Source organism: Cupressus sempervirens, chromosome 5 (assembly GCF_028749045.1).
Source record: "Cupressus sempervirens isolate cs-2001-9-10 chromosome 5, ASM2874904v1, whole genome shotgun sequence".
Taxonomy (NCBI): Eukaryota; Viridiplantae; Streptophyta; class Pinopsida; order Cupressales; family Cupressaceae; genus Cupressus; species Cupressus sempervirens.
Window position 1 is genome coordinate 467,794,447 of NC_143122.1, and position 9,150 is coordinate 467,803,596.

General features: G+C 33.2%; 1 pseudogene; it reads left to right on the forward strand.

The window, feature by feature from the left end:
- LOC149556781 (jasmonate-induced oxygenase 4-like) overlaps positions 1–7,730 on the forward strand; it is a 70,106-nt pseudogene extending 62,376 nt beyond the window's left edge.
- Positions 7,731–9,150: the final 1,420 nt, after the last annotated feature.

Here is a 9,150-nt window from a genome sequence, read left to right on the forward strand (position 1 = left end):
TAGGGGTCTTTGTGCTCCTAATATCATTTCTAATTCCTTAATAAGCTAAATATCCTCCTAGGCGTAAGTGATTTTTTGGTTATTATCACTCTTCAAAATCATATTTTTAGATCTAACCCTAGTTTTGCATAAGTTGGATATATATTGCATATCTTATGTTTGCTTGTTACTTTTTTTGTTGTGGGCAAACATTCAAACATAAATGAAAGGTAGAACAAAGAAAAGACACATTGCAAGGGTTACCAAGTATTTTTTTATATCTCTATAACATTTGGATTTATAAATTAAATGAACCCTCTCATGTGTTTGGCTTGAGTGATTTTACATACTTTCATAGATTCACACTTCATTTGGCGCTCTAAAATTGGATCTAGATTTGCATTCATGCACATGTGTTTCACATAGTAATTAGGTGCTATGAACACTATTTGTGGAGTTCTTGAGGGAATGTGCTTCATTTTCTTACCTTACATGTGAAGCTCTTCTCAACGATAGATCCCCTTGTAGATAGGGAAGGATATTTATTATTATCTCACTATTTCATTTGGGTTTGTCCTCAACATCCATTGGTACTTTCACTTTCGATATTAGTGGTGTTTGTTGTTGGCTTTTCCAAAAATTTGGTAAGATGATTTCAAGTTAGCATTGTTGGGACTCAAAATTGTAGCCCTGATTTTGAGAACCATCTAAAAATAAGCTCTATAAGCACTTTTTATGCATGTGTACCCGACTGTACTTTTGAGGCCTAAGAGGTGTTTAATGTTTCTAACACCTTGCATTTAGTATGCCTATATGTTCCATGAAGATAAATTTCCATTTTGAGCCATTCTGTGAAGTCCCATTTTGAGCAATGTCCAATTCTACATTTTTGCATAGTGTCAAATAGCAACAAGAGGCCATGTTTGCATATGAATATCTTGTACCCAATAATGTTTCATGAATCACCACTTTGGGATCGTTTAGTGTCCATATTAGAGAGCCTATATTTCATATTTTGAGTCATTTCAAATTTTTTTGTCTAGGTTCTCAATCCCTCAAAGTTGGTAATTTATTATTGTCATGCTTATGTTAATTGTTTAGAATTTTGGGAGGCCCTATATGACTTGTTATAACTTTGACCTAATTGACCAAAATGAGAAATTATTTTTGCATTGTGTTCTAGAGGTTAGAGACTTGTCATATTTTTTATTTGAGATTTTGACAATCCATTTGATTAGTTTTTTAATTCAATTCCATATGCAATGTGTAACCTTTTACTGGTGTCATTAAGTGTAAATTGGTCAATACCCCTATTCGTGATGTCATAACTGAAGATCTATGATAGGTGAGATCAAATGGATTGTACCACTGTGCTTTAATCCAAAAATACTTCAAGTGTGCAAATTTTTAAAACTTGACAAATCCATCTGCACACTTTCCCAAGTCCATTCCATTTGCAAGACATGCTTTTCTACCATTGTTCCCAGCTTTGCAAATTTGAGTAGCCCACTTTGACCACTCACCAAATGCATCTTGTTATTCATCATGAGCCCAATTTGTAGATTTATGTTTTGCTCATGGCAGTAAACTAATTCCCCAATTTTTGTGCCCCCAAGTGTCAATTTACCCTATTTTCAAAAATAAAGCCAAACGTGTTTTATGGTTTTATGACATGTTCTCTTGTAGGTAGTTCTGAGGAGGCAACTTTGATAGTCAATATCATTTGACTGAGAATTTTTCATGAGACGAGATTTGACATGGTACAAGTTTGCAGAAAAAAGAATTAGTATGATTGATTTTAGAGCCCAGTCAGATGTTTGGATTAGTTTTTAAGGTCAGTTAAAGGACCCCCTGGCACTAAATTGACAATTTGCAGACTAATGGTAAAATGAGTTTTGATCAATCGTTCAATGGTCAAACTTTATGCTAGTCAGTATGATGGGACTAATGGATCAGTTTGATAGTTTAGGTGTTTGAAAATGAAATTTTTTTAGCCAGACCTATTTTGGGGCCTGACTAATTTCACCAGATCAACAACATGCTATCATGGATGAAATGTCTCGAAAGGTTAGAATGACTTTGATCACCAATTTTGCATTCATTTTACATATATTACAATTAAAATCTAATGAGTGACAAATTTCTCACACACTGAAGTACAAAGAAAAATGTTGTGATGAATCCTTGTGGTGCAAACAATTGTGTTCAAATTGATGTTTGTTAGCTTTTATGAAGGGAAATTGGTTCAATTTAGGTGCTCTAAAAGAATTAGTGAAGCCACATTAAATGGATGGCTAGTTAATTATGAGAAAGTTTTACATTGAAGGAGTCTTCTTTTTCTTTTTAGTTGGGCTAAGACCTACAGCGAATTTGAATGTACAAATTTGGGAAAGAAAAATCCTGAGCTTTGAGTTATGGTTGTATAAAGGCTTCCAATTATGAATGCTTAACAAATTTTCAAGACTTATATGAATCGAGGAAATAGATTTGCACTTCCAAAGGCCAGATTCTATCCTATTAAAGGGAGGAGCAGCCTTTTCTCTATGTTTATTTTGATCCAATTAAGTGAACCTTATGTGTATAAAGTTTGAAGTTTTATTTTGAATTCTCCTTGGTTTGCAAAAACATAAAGCCTCTTCTTACTTGGTATAAATTAGACATGGATCATGCTATCTCTTATATTTTCCCTCCTCCATCATAAGTAATTACCATGGAGATAGATAAAAGGTTTTTAGTTTGCATTAAACCTTGTACATGGGTGAATGTGAGATACTAAGGAAGCTATTACCTCAAGTAAGTGAGGGAGGGAGGGTGTGTTTTTTATTCCATATCTGTCTCCCTATTTCAAAAGTTTATTAGAAAGGGAGGGTGGAGACACGCTTGCTCCTCTTTCTTCCTTTGTACAACTATTCCAATGTAGCTACTAGGCTTGTCCACATGCGAATTCCTCCTTCTGATGCATGCACATTGGTTGGTGCAGAACTAGCTAGAAGGTCCAGGCAAAAGCTATAGTTGTTAGCACTACTAAGGAGGCATTCATGCTGCAAAGAATAGTAAATTTTTGTGAGAGAGAATAAAAAAAATGCATGGGAGCTTCTAAACATGGGTTAACAATGGAGCATTTTGAGAGGTTAATCATTTGTCCAGATATTTTTTAATTTGTGATTGCCAAGTCATCAATTATGTTGAGCAGCATTGTTTGTAATGTGGGGAGGATTGTTTATGGAGGCGATGGTATAGGGGTATTGAGCAGAGGACCTCTAGCTACTGGCATTCGAGTATACCACGAGAGAGTGATTGATCATCAAAATCATCCCCACAACATAGGATATTTCAATAAAAATGATCTAGACATAGGCACAGGCTTGTTGGGTGCTCTTGCCTATGAGGATGTCACGAAGTTGTAGATTAAAGTGGATGAAAAAATAGAGGAAGTGACATATTCTTGTTTCAAAAATTTTGGTTGTAACTCTACTATTGCCTCTTCCTCTCTTATGGTAGACATATGTCTACAACACAAAAATTGATTGAATTAATGAAGACAAAGGGAAACATCATTGGAGGAAATATAAAGGGACTCCTACGCAACAAGGAAAAATCTAGCACTAGTTTTGAACAGGGCAAAGGGAGGATAAGAGTCTTTATCCCACATTCATTGTATGATGGATGTTCAATGTGTTTAAATAAAGAAACACATACTTAAGAAGATCTCTTTGAGGCATACACTTTTGTAAGTTGTAACTCATGTGGTGGAGCCCATCATGACCTATTGCAAGGTCAACAAGATTTTGACTCACCAAAAACGGGTAAATTTTCCAATGGTCACCATGTCACCACTGAAAAATGGGAAGATCTCACTAGTGATGATATGGAAACCTCCCAAAAAACATAAAAATTGGTGAGGTTGTGAAGAGACCCGGCAAATGATTAGGAGGGCCAACCAAAGGCCAACACATGGCATATATCTAGTATCCAGGTCGACTAAAGGGTTAATAAAATATTATTTTTAATTTTTTTTTCAAAAAAGAGGTGTTCATGTTAATTGCAAAAATTTCAAAGTTATAAATGCAAAACCTATAGTTTATACTATAGAGTTTTTAAGTTTTTCAATTTTTTGCATTGTAATGTGCAAAAGTGAAGTTGGGACCTAATTTTTTAAATGGCTACCAGAGGGGTTATCTTCTTCCAAAATATCAATTATCATATACCATTGCAAAGGTCTCAAGATGAGGAATTCAGATATGGAATCATATTTTGAGTAGGTCTTCACTGGTTCAAGTTATAGGCAAAATGTGAAATTTGGGCCTTCTTATTGAAATTGGTGAAAATTGAAAATACTATTACAGATCTAGTAAAAACACATGGTAAAAGGTATGTTGGGTTAGTTTTGAGAATATTATGCCATTCTAGTATAATTTGGCTCCAATTTTTAGTTATGATGAATATTTGTTTTCCAGAGGTGATGAGTTTCAAGATTGAAGTTGGAGTTATGATTGAAGAATTAGATCTTTTTGGAATGAAAGAGGAAATGGAAAGTATTTCTTGGTTAGGATTGAATTATTTCATTGTATATATGTATTTTCTCTCTTTCATTTTGGGGGTTGGAAAAAGTTAGGAGTTGGAAATTGGGAAGGAAATTTTGGAATTGATGAAGTTTGAATGGAAAATATCTGGGATGTGTTGGTTCTAGACCATGAAGCTATGCTTTGGCTATGATGCCCCCTTCCCATCCCATCATTTTCTCATTCCCACCATTTTCTCTCTTGTATGACGGCATTTGTATATTGTATAGTCTAGTTTATTTGGTATTTTGTGAGTGAATTTCATGCATTTTCATGTATTATTTCAAGGAAATCAATACAAAGAACAGCAAGTGTTGATTTTCATTTTAAACCTTGTCTCCTTTCTCAGTGATTTGTAATATTTTATGATCTTTGAACAAAAAGCCTAGATCATAATTGTAGTCCTTTAAGGTTGTATGTTGTTTCATTATTGCTTATAATTCAAGGAGTTATGTAAATGCTTCAGGGAAATCAATAAGGTTGTAGGTTTATTGAGGAGGATATTAGGTAAGAATGAGATTTAGATTGAACATTGATATCTAATTTACAAGGTAAATGGATAGATCTCGAATCTTGGCATAGGATATGTGTCACAGATGTCTAAAATGCATGAGAGATATTTGTGAATTTCCCAATAGATGAGGCATTGATCAGCTACAGATCATTAGTTTTTTGTCCATGCTTGGTTTTCATCCACTTTCTCCACCCACATAAAATCAAATCAAATTCAAATCATCTTTAGATTTTATGTTTGAAGAGTTAAAACGGGATGCCCTCACTCAGCTTATGAATTTCATTGTCTTGTATTTAGCTATTGTAAATCTATGTTATTGCATGAGTCAATATGAAAAATAAGGGTTTAATATGCTTTGTTTATATTCTAGACTATCGTTGCTTGCACCAGTTATATAGTAGGATCTCTAGGTACTCCCACCTTGGTTTTGCAGAACCAAAAGTGAAGGAAGTATTGTGCTTCATTATGTTAGTCCAGATCCATTTAGGTATTGTTGAAGATGGGGAAGTAGCTAACCCTTAAATATTCTTATTTATGTTTCCCTCTGGAAGGTTTTATTACTATGCATTTTAAAACACCAACAAAATGGTGACTCTACTGGGGAATTGTATTGAATCTGTGTGATAGAAAAATCTTGAGAATTTGAAAAAGAAAGATTCAATACAGAAGGAAAAATTTTCTATGACAATGAGGAATTGTGGTGTTCTTTTCATATCCTTGCTAAATTTTGTGTTGCCTAGTTAAGCTTTATTCATGGACAGTAGTATGTTGTGAGAATTGGATGTAAATTAGGTTATATGACTGTTATAAGTGTATCTTCAATTAGTTCAGGTTTTTGAAGTGCTATTGAGAAAGTTCAGAATCAAAATTGTTCAAAGAAATTTTCTCTTTTCAAAGTGTTTGATGATTTGCAAGTCCCATAAGTTGAAAATCCAATTCAGATTTGTCATGTTGTAAATCTTTCTCACAATTGTGAGTGGAAAATCTCTAAAAGATCTCTATAGTAGTGAAAATTGGTTTTATATAAATTTTTTCAAGAGTTTTCAGCTTGGTTATGTAGATCTAAAAATTATGATAAGGTGTAAGAAAGAAGAGAGAACATATAAGTTCTTGACTAATAAGTTTTGAAGTGTTGTGTTTGATCTACTTCCAAAAGAAATTCGAATGTTAAAAATAAATCACTACTCTGATTTAATTTTCCTCTTCAAGGAGGTGGCAGCCCTATAATGGGCTCATATGTGATGTGAAGAATTGAAGTTAGCACCAGTGCCAAAATAGTAGATCAGTCTTTTAGTAGCAACACTCCAGGTATTTTATTTTTCATGATGTTGTCCTTGTCATGAAAGAAAGTGGTATACAAATGTGTTCTTCATCAAGTGATTTTCAGCACTAGGAAGAGGATAATAGTGTGACAAGTTTTATACACTTCATTGTAATAAGTTCTAGCTTGTAAAGTTTTGTGAAGCGTTTGAAGAGATTCATTTGGTAGAAGGTTATAAGCCTACTACAAATTACAAATTAGAATTATTGTTGATGAGTGTCAAGGCTTTGAAGAATGACAAATTTTCTTTCATCAAGTATGCAACTGGTTAGTGATATTTGTAGATCTTTTTCTACCAAGAGATACATGCCATTATGCTTTGATGGTATCTATGGTTTCCCAAATGTCATTCCTAATGATATTAGAAAAATTTTGCCTAAATTTAATGGGAACCATACTATTTCACCTAGTCATCATGTTCAAGTTTTCAATGACTTAATGGGTGACTATGAAATTGCTCATGAAGATGTGCATATGAAGTTGTTTGTTCAAACTTTAGAATGTAATGCTAGGGCTTGGCTTTCCTTTTTTTCGACATGTTCTATTTCATCTTGGGATGAATTAAATTTAGCCGTCATGAAGCAATTTAGGGAAAGAATAAGCATCTATGATTCTTTTGATAAGTTCTTGAAGATTCAAATTAGGAGTGATGAACTAGTTCATAAATTCAATATTAGATTTCCAAAGGTTGTAAATGAAATTCCTTAAAATGGTAAGCTGGATGATCAAATGTGTTTAGTAGTTTATCTTGATGCATTTGATAAGAATATGAGTTATCTATTAAGAGATAAATAACCTAAGACTTTGCATCAGGCATTCATGATAGTAATAGAGATTGAGAATAACATAAAGTATGGAATAACTAGGATTCATTTCTCTAGAAGTGTTTGCCAGCAAGATGAGGTTCAAAGGAGAAATCAATGTCATGTAAAGTGTTCAAATTCAGATCAGCAAGTAGGTATCCTTGTTGTGGTAGATAATCTTGTTGAAAATTCAGAATTAAAGATGTGTGCAAATGAAGTTTCTTGATTTCAAAGAATAGATGATTCTATTATTGATGAACAGTGCATATGTTTGTAATATTTTAGTAGTGGATGATAAGGAGGATTCACTTTATTAGTCAGATATGCAAGAAATTATTTCTCTTATTGATAGATTACAATATGTTGAGAATGTTATAAAATTTGAAATTGAAAGATGTTCATCTCAGTATGAGAACAAAGAAGCTGGAAGTGATCTTTCAAGTGATGAAGATAAGGTTGTTGATCCAATGTATTATGAAGAAGCATTATGTGAAGACAATGATGAGGGTTGTTGCTTGAATCAAGAAGAGGACATTGATACTATACGTTAATCTTCATATGAATTAGATGAAAATTGGGAAGAAGACAGCAATGATAGAAGTGAGTACTCTTATACGAGTAAAGGTATGAATTCTTTATCTAAATCTAAAAGTGAAGTTCCATTTCAGAACTATGCAAATCAGCTTGAGGTTGAAAGTTGTGAAGAAGAGTTGTCTACACAATATGAAGATAAAGAGATCATTTATAATGATGAATTGCTTAGTTGTGTGGATGAATGTCATAAGGTTGCATGTGGTAGTAATCAGCAGTATATAAATGATCCTAAGATTAATGCATCGGCACCTATTGATAAAATGAAAGAGGATAGGTCTGCAAGACATTTGAATCATCTTAATGAAGACAACGCAACATGGATTTATATTCTACATGCTTCATTGATGGAGTGGATGGTGTGTCTTGGTGTGATGATTCTAATTTTTCTTCTTCATATGTTAAAAGTGTCCATGACAGTGATGTTAGAAATGGTTTCAAATTTTTCATGAATTTTTTGTATGGTGAAGAATTTGATGTTGACCACCACATCATTTTTTGTAAAGTCTAGAAAGGATATTTGCATGGATTTATCAACCCACTTCTTGAAGAGCGCATGGAATGTTTAGATTTAGTTGATAATGATGATACATTTTCTTACTACTTAGATTTTTCTCTTTATAGATGTGAATGAGAATGATGTTACATCTTATAAAGTTGATAACAAGGTGTTTGATGAAGTTGTTATTGAAAATTAGCATGCACCTTGTAATGAGTTTTATGATGAATACTCTAATGTGATAACTAATCCATTTGTTGATTTCAAAGAACCATTGGAGGAACCCAGATTAGTTTTAGACTCTGACATTGATGATATTTGTGAGTATAAGTCCGATTGCTCATTTAAATACCATTCGGCTATACATAAGGATACACAATTTCAAGGTATGTGTGACCTTTTTCCCCAAGTTGAGTATGAAGCCTTCATATTCAAAACTAATACCATGCATGATTTGTTTGTTGAAGAATATTTTCAGTTTGAATTTGTAATTTTTGAGCATGCTGATCAAAACTTTCATAATGAGCAAGTTGTAGAAAGTGAATCTATTATTATATGTGTTGTGAAAGTGAAGATGTAGATTCTGTTTTGCCAAGTGAGTTGATTCATAATGCTAATCTGATTGGTGAAACTAATAGAAGAAATATTTCTAGTTTACCTCATGAAATTTTAGATAACAATTAGATTTATGAAAGAGGTAAAAAAAATTGTTGAAGTTTAGTGGCCCAGGGCGATCGTTTGTACATGCAAGGAGTAGTTGTTTCTAGCTTTTAGTAAAGTCATTCGATAGGAAGTTTTTGTTGTCAAGTGTGTGGTTTGCTTCTTCTAAAGATATGAATCCTTTCCATGCCTGCAAAGGACATGTATCCCCAGATAGAGCC